Raw genomic sequence first — 12,638 nt, 5'->3', positions numbered from 1 at the left:
TAAAGGTTATGAACCTAGCTAGCTAAGACAATCCAACGTGTTAATTCAAATGAATTAAGCACTAAATGAGTCCCAACAAGTTAATTCAAATGAAAATCAACTTGCAACTAAGGATTAACTTCATATTGCTTGTCAAAACGATTGTTATACTTGGATCATTAAATTTTCATTAGCGCAAGTTTTCGTTCATCAACTTCAATCACAACCTTCTAGACATGATAATTATCACCATCTCCATGTATTTTCTTGCTGTTCCTTACTAATGTCTTCTTTATCCTAATCATGTATGAGCAAGAACACACCTAAAAAAATCCATTTTTTTTTATTCATCAATCTTTTGAGTCTTTCTTTTAAAGTTACACAACAAAAACACTTCTCCGGCTAAAATTACATGTATAATTGTTTGTGTATTTTGTATTTAAAAAGAATTGCAAAATTTTAAGAAAAAGATTATGGTGAGAGAGCATACTAGGGGATAGAATACTCATAATGTTCCTGTCCTAGTAATTCTATTTCTTTAGTATTTTCAATATTCAATAAGGTTTCATAAGCAATTTTAAGCTAATAATCAAATCATATAAAGGTTTAGATGACTTCTTACAAAAACAAGAGTTAGATGTATACAATTAGCAAACTAGCCAAGGCTTAGGTAGGTATCCTAATAGGAATTTCAAATTATTTTTTTTTCACTTTTTTTCCTCTAAAGAATTTAACATTAGTTATATAAACAACAAACTTGAAGGTATATAAAATACAATATCATAATATGCAAAGGCAACGTTAAATTATATTATAGTTCCTTTGAAAGTGGAGATTCATCCCAAATAAAAATAAGGAAAACACCATGCTTACTAATAGTCAAGTGTAAGTAGCTTTTTACCATCTTTTGTTTTTTGTTTTTCTTTTCCTTTTCACATGTATTTATGCGATCAACAATTAGATTATCTGAATTCACGTATGAATTTTATAACCTGATTATTAGACTTCCATAATTCGAAAACATTATTAACTTAGACTTGTGCATCATTTGAATCAGGAGCGTCAAGCCCATGTGGGCAATCAACTTATTCTCCACATCCGTCAAACCTAACCAAATTCACGTCCGTGCTTTGCAATTTTTTTAATTCTTTCTTTGCAATTAACAAAATTCACATATATGTATTTTGTACACACATATCATTCAGTTATCCTTCATAATTAATGCTACACAACTGATATTTGAGTATCCGATTCTCTATAAAATACATTTTTGTTTGCCTATAACAAATGACATGCGAATCAGATTTGAGTTTATACTCTTTAACCTAATATATTGTACTAGAAAAAATAATGCACAAGTAAATGTATATGAAGAACTATTAATTCAAGTATCTTATGTGTCAAATTGTTTTTACAGAACAATGAAAGAAAAAAACGACTTGTAATGCTCCAACCCTTAAAATATAGATATAAAAACATATAATATTATATAACATTAACATTATCTTCAGTTAACTTAATATAATATAGATGGACCCAAAGACTTATTTAATTATACACAGTTTGAATGAAACACTAGGAAAACCAAGTTCCACTATATATATTATATATATATATATATATATATATATATATATATATATATATATATATATATATATATATATATATATATATAGGGTAGGGTTCCAGCGTGAACAACCTCCCAAGAGTGAACTGCGTGAACAGATCTGGACCCTTGATTTCCTTTTTAGTTGTTAAGGGTAGGATTGTAATTATATAAAAAATTAGATTTAAATCATTATTTTAATAATTGAATTAAGTTACATCTTTCCTAATTTAAATTCATTATCCACATTATGTTTTATTTATTAATAAGATAATTATCAAAACAAACAACAAATCACCAGATTTCAATTTTAATTTTTATTTCAGATTTCATCACAAGAATTCAAATTTTGATTTTTAAGATCCAGGTAACCTTCATCTTTCAACGGTATACACATGTGTACTTGGATATAAATAGAACAGTACACATGTGTACTCAGCATCGTACATATGTGTACAGTAATTCACAGGTGTACATCAACATTCAATACACATGTACACATCGCATTAAAAAGAGGGCAAAATCAAAATACACATGTACATCACACTAAAACAGAGCAAAATCAGAATACACATGTGTAACATCAAAAAATTGAACAAAAAACTCAGCCCTCCTAAGAACTTGGTGAAGACAATCCGAAAGATTAATGGGAGCAGAAACCTTGATGCAACCCTCTTCGGAACATAATATACTGATAAACCCGACCGTGGCAATGCATCTTGAAGCCCGTAAGGATATCCTCTGTAAGTGAACCATAAATCCATCCAACCTATTTTGCAAAAACAAATTAGTTATATTAATTTTGATGAGAATGACTCAAAAGTAAACACAGCCCAATTAAAAAAAATGCAATTACAAATATCTTATTAATCTACAGTATATTTGATATTATTAATCAATGTAACAAATATATTAAGCAGTGTATTGAAACTTAACATTATTTTGAACATTATTTTAACATTATGTGTATAAATTCCAAGGGATTTAAAACAAACCATGTACTCGTACTCATCCCCATCAAAGTCTGAACCAATATCTCTGTCATTAGTCTCATAATCCATATTATCATCTAAATCTTCCATTTCATATTCATCTGCCACATATTCATCATCTTCATGGTAGCGTGACATGATTCTGCAAAATAAGTAAATTCATTAAGGAATAAAAGAAAATCCATCATCTCAATAGCAATTTGGACTAATCGTATGCATAAACAGATAGTCAGCCTATTCAAACCTATTTATTTCACCCTAAAACTAGCTAATAACGAAACCAAAAATATGCAAAAAAAAAACCGAAAAATGATGAATCCGATTAGCACTGAAACCGAGATCCATTAAAATTTATCCCTATATAATCACAACCATTCTTCTTCATCCAAAAAAATCAAAAGTATATCGAAATTATCGAAATTCTTAAAGCCCCTGACCATCTCTGAACTCAAACATAGTTTTTCAATAACCAGCTTAAATACCAAATAACAATCTTCAAAATTCCCAATCACATACGAATAATCATCTCTATAAAACAATAAAAACATATAAACTTTCATACCTGATTCACTTAATGCTGAAAACTAAAAAAAGCTTTGAAACTTGATGTTAATCGGGGATGGTGAATGGTCGCTCGGAAGTCGCCGGAGGTGAATCGAAGGTGTCGGCGGTAGTTGGTTGTGGGTTCACGGTGAATGGTGGGTGAGGTATTACCGGAGATGGTGATAATCGGAAAACAGGGTTTTGTGATAATCAGGAGATGGCTATGAGGGTATGAATTGCAATGTGTAATTTATATGTGTGTTGGCCCCCATGTGGTTCGAGGATTCTTGCTGGAAGAAAAAATAATTATCAACTGCCTCGTAGATCTAGATCTGGACTGTGTGTGTTTGTATGTGTGAGAGAAGTTTATTAAAGAAAGTTTATGCGATATGATGAAGGGGAGAGAGAAAGTTAGATGTTGATAAAGTTTGAATATGATGATTTGTGAGAGAGAAACGGGCTTTATGCAATCAATTCAATATGGAAATTACATATATACCCTTTTTGTATTTAATTAAATGGAAAAAATTAACCAAATAATTACCATCATGCCACTAACTTTAATCTCAAGATCATAAAAATAAAGGGCCCAGATTAGTTCACGCAGTTCACTCTTGGGATTTTGTTCACGTTTGAACCTAATCCTATATATATATATATATATATATATATATATATATATATATATATATATATATGCATGTTTTGCTAATATTAAACTAAAAGTTATTTAGTATGGAGTGTTTGTTACTCAAAAGCAACATTAATTAGTTAAGGGTGCAAATGTTTTGAGTCGGGGGCTACCGTTAAACCCCCCTATAATATGTCTTTTACACACACATCACAAGTAGGAACACATACATACATGATACATTCATAACCATATCCATTTATTTATAATAGTAATACGTGTGTATACAATGATTGAATAGGATGGGTTTGTCTTTATGTGTGTCGGATGCAGAGGTGAAGTGGGGGGCTGGTAACTGCATTGCTGAGGCACTGCTTGTTGCTGCTACCATTTTTGTCATCTGAGAAGTTGGCACAGACAATTATAGCTAGCTGGATTTTGTTTCTTCACCTCAGGACCCCTTCCTTCCAAACCCACACCTCACCTCTAATTATATTATTTATTCTCCTCTTTTTTATTTTACATTTACTTTTTCATGTCACACCACCAATGATTCAGTCATGTTTAAAAGTCCAACTTTGTGTTGTTTTTCACAATGTTTTCAGAACCGGACCGGACGTCGAATCAGTCTTCTTACCGGTTCAATGGTTCGATCGGACCAGACGTAAGAATCGGAAGGTATCGTAAATATTATAAAAATTAATAGAGTTACATCTTAAAAAATATATAAAAAACCGGTCAAACCCTTCTAAAAACCGGTCCGACCGGCCGGTTTCCCGGTCCAACCGCCGGGTCGCCGGTTCAACTCCGGTTCAATGCATTTCCGGCCCGATACCATGACCCGGACCGACTCAACCTCCGGTTCCCGGTCCGACTGGCCGCCCGGTCCAGGTCTGAAAACACTGGTTTTTCACACTTCAATCCGATATGCACATTTAACTATTTATATATAACATAAACCAACTACTTTAACCAACAAACTACTAACAAAGGTAAACTAAAGGTAACTAATGTAAATACAATAACACCCTAATTGATTTTTTCACATCTCCTCACAAGCTAAACACGTTAGCGAACTGAAACTTGGACCGAAAAAATAGATAAACTAGTTAAGACTAATTCACCCTTCGCCAATTTGTTAGCAAGCATGACAGCTGTAGGAACATATCAACCCCGGAGTGTTAGCGTAATAACCATGTCACAAATATGAAGTGTAAATCAATTTTTAGATGCTTTCTTCGCCGATGAAACATAGATGTGTTGCTAAAAATGTAGCACCGAGCAACAAAGAAAAGGAGTCGCTCATGAATCAATGACCTAATCGAATAAGGCTCAGCAAAAAATATGAGCTTCTACAATATGCCCGATTCTAAACCTCAGTGCTAGAACGAGCCACACCTTTTGTTGCTTCTTAGAACTCAAATTTTATAAGATTAGGTCCTAGAAACACACAATATATAGTCGTAAACCATCAATATTCGGAAACCTAACCTATTCTGAATTAGTATAAGCATGGATCAACTAATAGTCAATCCATGAAAAGAAGTACCTTTAAGATAGTGTAGAATCATCTTAACGGTTATCTAGTGATGTTCTATAGGTCTCGGAAGAAAATGAGACGTCTTACTCACATCATATGAAATCTCTAGACGACTTAACACTATATATTAAAGAGCACCAACTGTGTTGCGATATAACAATGGATCACCCATAGGAACCCTTGGATCACCCATTGATGTGCACAAAATGCAACATGTAAATTACATCAATTGTGGCATAAAACTAACCAATTTTTTAGTACTAATGTTGGAAAAAGTGTGTTTTTGTCTTCCTTTTGTATTTTTAGGATTAAAAGGGCTCAAATGAACAAAATGAGCAAAAAGGCAGCAAAATCTAACATAAATACAAGAAAAGGAACAAACGTGGCATGCCCGGCCTCCCGACAGCATCTTCCCAAGCAAAACAAGAGAACAGAAGGCTGAACACGCCCCGTGCTCAGTGAGCACGGGGGCGTGCCCAAGTGTCAGCAGAAAAGACAAAGGTGTAGAAGCTTCTATCACCCACCACGGGGCCGTGCCCAGCGGACACGGGGACGTGGTCAACTCTAAGATTCGCAGAATCTGAGGAAATCTTGATAGTACAGATATGCTTCTGCACATGGGGGCGTGATCAACTAATGCAGACAAACTGCAATTAATGAAGAAAGAGAAGGAGGATGGACACGGGGCCGTGCCCGAGCTACTGTTCAGGCAATAAATAGGGGTGCTTGGCTCATTTGCAAACCATCCCTTGGCATACCACCTCTCTCACACTTCACCCACCACCCACCACCATCACAACACCATCATCCACCACCATCATCCATTGTCCATCATAGAGTGTGTGAGTCGTCTCGGGATCCAAGATTGATCGTAAGAGTTCTTGACAATCAAAGGCCATGTTTGTCTAAGTCTCTTACATCACTTGGTGAAGACAAGTGTTTAGTGTAATACTTTTTATTTTTAATCTTTTCGCACTTTTTATTTGGTTATGTATTAATGACTTTAATAACTAGTTTCTTATGTTGAAGGTGTTCTTCCTTATCGTTTGTCCGTGGTGTCTTGGCATTATTTTACTGTTTATATAAAATAAAAGATTTTCACCATTCATATCTCCACGGTCTATATGGAGATATGTTGGCTACCTGCTCGGGGGTTAAGGGAATGGTTTGGTAAGAGTCTTGCTATTGTTCAGTGTATAGATCCTGCAAAGGACCTGTGTCAAATTTAGTAGGACCTCCTTTAATACCCACCGGTATTGGATGGCGGGGGTCCAAACTCTTTGATACCCTCATAAGTAAACTACTATTAAAACTTTAACCCGACTATTTAGGACTGTATCCCTACTGACTCAGACTACTTAGCCGAGGGTAACGTCACTTTCAAAAGAGGGGCCTACCACATTATGTATTAATAACTTAATTAATTATCTTTCAATAATCCGACCCTTTAGGATTGTATCCTTGCTAACTCAAACTACTGGATTGAGGGTAACGTCACCTTCAAAAGAGGGGACTACTACAATAACTAAGATAATCTCTTAAAAAGTGCAAAAGTGCGGAAATAATCAAAGGTTACGCTACACACGAGTCGGATCCAAGTGATTCATCTTGTCTATCTGTTTTTACTTTTATTTTTATTTTCAGCATTTTAGTTAGCTTTATTTTCCTAGTTTTAAAACCTTTTTCTAAGTTTTGATTTGATTAGACGTTGAGGATAAACCGGTACTAAAAGCTCTTGTGTCCTTGGACGACCTCAGTATCTTACCAACACTATACTACGCTTACGATGGATGCACTTGCCCATATGTGTGTTTAGTGTTAGTAAATATCGTGTTTTATAAATTTAAAACTTGGCTAAAAAGTTTAAAAAGGGCTTAAAATATACACCTAAAATATATTACACTACACACGCATCAAGTTTTTGGCGCTGTTGCCGGGGACACACGGATTTTAAGAAAGTTAGGAATCAACGGTCTAATCATTTTTTCTAATTTTTCTGTTTTTTAGGATTTTCTTAATTTTTCAGCTTCTGCAGAGCTCAGCATGGGCCGTGCCTGCTGAACACGCCCCGTGCCCAACCTTTGGAACTGGAAATCCTGTTTTACGTCAGAGAGTAAGCTGAACACGGGGCCGTGCCCACTCAACACGCCCCGTGCCAACAAACTACTAACAAAAGGTAAACAAAAGGTAACTAATGTAAATACAATAACACACTAATTGATTTTCTCACATCTCCTCACAAGCTAAACACGTCAGCGAACTGAAACTTGGACCGAAAAAATAGATAAACTAGTTAAGACTAATTCACCCTTCGCCAATTTGTTAGCAAGCATGGCGGCTGTAGGAACATATCAACCTCGGAGTGTTAGCGTAATAACCATGTCACAAATATGAAGTGTAAATCAATTTTTAGATGCTTTCTTCGCCGATGAAACATAGATGTGTTGCTAAAAATGTAGCACCGAGCAACAAAGAAAAGGAGTCGCTCATGAATCAATGACCTAATCCAATAAGGCTCAGCAAAAATATGAGCTTCTACAATATGCCCGATTCTAAACCTCAGTGCTAGAACGAGCCACACCTTTTGTTGCTTCTTAGAACTCAAATTTTATAAGATTAGGTCCTAGAAACACACAATATATAGTCGTAAACCATCAATATTCGGAAACCTAACCTATTCTGAATTAGTATAAGCATGGATCAACTAATAGTCAATCCATGAAAAGAAGTACCTTTAAGATAATGTAGAATCATCTTAACGGTTATCTAGTGATGTTCTATAGGTCTCGGAAGAAAATGAGACGTCTTACTCACATCATATGTAATCTCTAGCCGACTCAACACTATATATTAAAGAGCACCAACTGTGTTGCGACATAACAACGGATCACCCATAGGAACCCTTGGATCACCCATTGATGTGCACAAAATGCAACATATAAATTACATCAATTGTGGCATAAAACTAACCCCTTTTTTTTAGTACTAATGTTGGAAAAAGTGTGTTTTTGTCTTCCTTTTGTATTTTTAGGATTAAAAGGGCTCAAATGAACAAAAGTAGCAAAAAGGCAGCAAAATCTAACATAAATACAAGAAAAGGAACAAACGTGGCATGCCCGGCCTCCCGACAGCATTCTCCCAAGCAAAACAAGAGAACAGAAGGCTGAACACGCCCCGTGCTCAGTGAGCACGGGGGCGTGCCCAAGTGTCAGCAGAGAAGACAAAACTGTAGAAGCTTCTATCACCCACCACGGGGGTGTGCCCAGCGGACACGGGGCCGTGGTCAACTCTAAGATTCACAGAATCTGAGGAAATCTTGATAGTACAGATACGCTTCTGCATACGGGGGCGTGCCCAGTGGACACGGGGGCGTGGTCAACTAATGCAGACAAACTGCAATTAATGAAGAAAGAGAATGAGGATGGACACGGGGCCGTGCCCAATTAGAGATGGGCATAATCGGGTATTTTTAAAACTCGGAACCTGTTCCTACCCGTACCCGGTCCCTCTCAAAGTTGACAGTACCCGGTTCCTCTCAAACCCGGTTCAGGTTCATACCCGGGTATTTGCCCAAAAAACCATAACCTATTGTACCCGGTTACGGGTAGTATGGAATCGGGTCGGGTCGGAACCGGTTCTGTCGTATATGTGAAGAAAAAGCCGACATGATGCATGGAACCGGATGCTCTCTGCATGTCCAGTCAAATCAATATTAAAAGCAATATGTTGGAATTCGGAATTACTGGAACCGGTTGTCGTATTATAACCGATTTTTTTATTTAACTCAATGTTTCAATTTCATATTTTCATACTTTCAAACTCTACCAAAATCATAGTTTCAACTTTCATTTTCATACACAGCAGTGCTAAGGGATTAGAGATATGGCATGCAACGATGAAGTAGTTATGGTGTTGGAAACAAAAAGGAACCCGACAATATGGAAAAACTTTGATTTATGTTTAATGTCCGATAGCCACGAGATGGCAAGATGCAAAGGTTGCGGCAAATTTATGAAGGCGTCGGCTAACTCGACGCTAAAGAAGCACACCGAGAAACATTGTCCTTTGACAAAGGCGAAAAAAAGTGAAAAGGGTGAAGGCTCCGGGACCGGCTCGTCTAAAGTTTAGGTGTTTTATGTAACCGGTTTGTTTGGTTTAAGATTATGTATGATGTTTATGTTTTATGTTTTTTATAAACTTTATGGAAAAACTTTCAATTATCATTATGTTTGATGTTAAACAGTTGAACCGATTACATTAAAAAAAAGTCATTGTGAAAAACAGTTGAACCGATTACATTAAAAACAAACAGAACCGAATTACAAATTAACAGGAACCGAATTACAAATTAACAGAACCGGTTTATTTTTTCGACCGTTTAGTAGTGGCGGGTGCGACACTTTCACTTGCGGGACGCTTTGGTACGGGCACTTCGGTGCAATCGTCGTCCGAATCGTTACTCTCTACTTCGGTTGAATCGTCCTCCTCTTCGTCAATAATGTTGTGCTCCAATTCCACTTCGTCTTCTAGACTTGTTTTATCTTGTACACGGTCAACGACGTCCAAATGATCTTTTAAACAAATTGCCATCTCTAACAATTCCGGTGTTAGTCTTGTCCTTCGAATAGATAACACCCTACCACTAAGAGAAAAAACACTTTCCGAAGCTACCGTGGAAGCTTGGACCGTTAGTATATCACGAGCCATGGTGGCTAAAATCGGGAATTCCGATTCTTTTGATTTCCACCATGACAAAATATCAAAGTTATTGTATTCCTCGGAGGTCATAGTATGCGAGTAAGAAGTTATTTTGTATCTACCGAGTTCGCTTGATGGTTCACTACCCCTTTGTTGTTTTGCCGTTTCATCTCTCACGACATTCAACATTGTTATAATAGGGTCGCTAACCGTTTCATCGTTTGAGGTCGAAGACCGAGATGTAAACAAATTCGTATGATTTTTGTCACCATACTTTTTTAAATAATGGTCATAAAGTTTAGACAAATTCGAATTGAAAGATTCTTTAACTTTATCTTTTAATGTTGGATCCTCCTCGTGCATATCCAACTTGTCGTAAATCTCTTCAATAATAGCTTCAACACCCGGCATGTTTAAAATTGGATTTAAAGTGGCGGCACATAGAAAAACGGGTGGTAAATCCAAAAAATATTTTTAAAAATTTTCAATCATAGGTTTCAACATGTTCCTCAACATGTCGCTTGAATTTTCAAAGTTTTTAAAGTTCGTTGCTATCAAATACAATTCGGATAAAACTCTAGAACTTGTAGGATAATACACACCCGAAATCATCGTTGTTGATGTTTTAAAAACTTTTAAAAAAGTACTTAATGTTTTAATATTTGACCAACTAATGTCGGGAAAAGGGTCGACTTGGTAATCATCACTTAAAGTTGTATGAAATGTTTTTAAAGTGCCCATTTGTTTTAAAGCCATTTCAAACATATGACAAGTTGAATTCCAATGAGTTGGTATATCCCAATTAGGTCCAATCATTTTTTGGTTAACATCTTTACAAAGTTTTTTATAATCTTGATATCTTTCTTTTCCACTTTTGAAAACATCTTGTAGCATAACTCTAAAAGCTTTAATAAAATCCGAAACAAATTTATCTTTTAACCCGGTTTGCACAACTAAATTAATAATATGTGCAACACAACGAGTGTGATAAAATGCACCATCAACAATCGGTTTATACTTCAACTTTAATTTTTCGATCGCCAATGTGTTGTTTGAAGCATTGTCAAATGATATTGAAAAAATTTTATCTTCTAAAGAATATTTTATTATTGTGGTGTTTATAATTTTATAAATATTTTCTCCCGTATGAGGAGAAGGAAACTCGTCAAAAGCAATCGTACGCTTCATCATTTGCCATGTATCGGGATCTACCCAATGGGCGGTGACACAAATGTACGATTCGGGTAAACCATGTGGAGCCGACCACACATCACTAGTTAAGTTAACACTAGTTTTTAAATTTTTAAAACAAACAATTAAATCTTTTCTAGCATTTTCCCATAACTTCAAACAATGGCGTTTTAAAGTACGACGACTTACGTGTTTATAGCGTGGTTGAAGCGTCTCTCTAATAAGATTGGTAAGATCGGGGTCGTCAAAGTGTCCAAACGGCAACACTTTTTTAATCACCAACTTGGCCATCCTATCGCGAGTTACGTTATGTTCATAACGGAATATCGTACCGTCTTTTGAGAGTTGCACTTGACCGGGTGTCGCCTCCTTTAATGCCTTACAATACTTCTTAACATGCTTGGTTAACGTTGAGTTAGAGTCCTTGCTTAACAAGGAGCCACAATGTTTGCATTGGGCCTTTTGCGAACCATCACTCAACTCGACCAAGTCCCAATTACACCACACCTCAATATTTCGATTGTGGGATAATGTTCCAACGACAAATGGAGCGGATTGATCACCATTGTTGACGGATTTGGAGTTTGTAACTTTGGAATTTTTGGTAGCCATTATAGAATAAGATAGAAGATTAGGGAGAATTGATGTGTGATAATCTTAAAAAAATTGCAAACTTTTTATAGGCAGAACCGGGTACTGGCTATTGGCTGAATTGTGATTATTACCGTTAGAACCGGTTCCAACGGTCAGATTTGTATTAAATGATGATTATTACCGTTAGAATCGATTAGGGAGAGATGGGCTTTGCTTGATGGGTCTGGCAGCTGAATCTGAATTAAGTAATAATCTGTTATGTGCGCTTGTAAACTTGAAACAATCAAGCCCAGCTTTATTAAACTTCAAAAATTAAAGTGGCACCGGGTAGGCATGCAAAGCGGGTACGAATAGGAACCGGGTACGGGTAGGAACTGGGTATGCATGGACACCGGGTACGGGTAGGAACCGGGTACGGGTTGGAACCGGGTATGGAACTTATGTTTTTTTTTAAAAAAAGGAACCGGGTAGGAACCATCGGGTTTTTTAAACCCGGAACCGGGTATGCTTTATACCGGGTTGGGACTGGAACCGGTTCCGGGTAGGTTCTAACGGGTCGGGTTTGGAACCGGTTATTATGCCCATCTCTATGCCCAATGGACACAGGGCCATGCCCGAGCTACTGTTCATGCTATAAATAGGGGTGCTTGGCTCATTTGCAAACCATCCCTTGGCACACCACCTCTCTCACACTTCACCCACCACCCACCATCATCACAACACCATCATCCACCACCATCATCCATTGTCCATCATAGAGTGTGTCAATCGTCTCGGGATCCAAGATTGATCGTAAGAGTTCTTGACAATCAAAGGCCATGTTTGCCTAAGTCTTTTACATCACTTGGTGAAGACAAGTGT

At 36.5% G+C, this 12,638-nt stretch overlaps 1 long non-coding RNA gene across 1 annotated transcript; it reads right to left on the bottom strand.

Moving 5' to 3' along the window:
* Positions 1-1,999: 1,999 nt before the first annotated feature.
* Positions 2,000-3,538, bottom strand: LOC110880514. Its single transcript, XR_002559363.2, has 3 exons — positions 3,143-3,538; positions 2,584-2,722; positions 2,000-2,357 (listed from the first exon to the last, which is right to left on the bottom strand). It is a non-coding gene; the product is annotated as an uncharacterized LOC110880514 (long non-coding RNA).
* Positions 3,539-12,638: the final 9,100 nt, after the last annotated feature.

This window comes from Helianthus annuus, chromosome 10 (assembly GCF_002127325.2).
Source record: "Helianthus annuus cultivar XRQ/B chromosome 10, HanXRQr2.0-SUNRISE, whole genome shotgun sequence".
In the NCBI taxonomy this organism is placed as follows: Eukaryota; Viridiplantae; Streptophyta; class Magnoliopsida; order Asterales; family Asteraceae; genus Helianthus; species Helianthus annuus.
The sequence above is the reverse complement of the archived record's forward strand: the minus strand, read 5'-3'. Positions and strand labels throughout refer to the sequence as shown.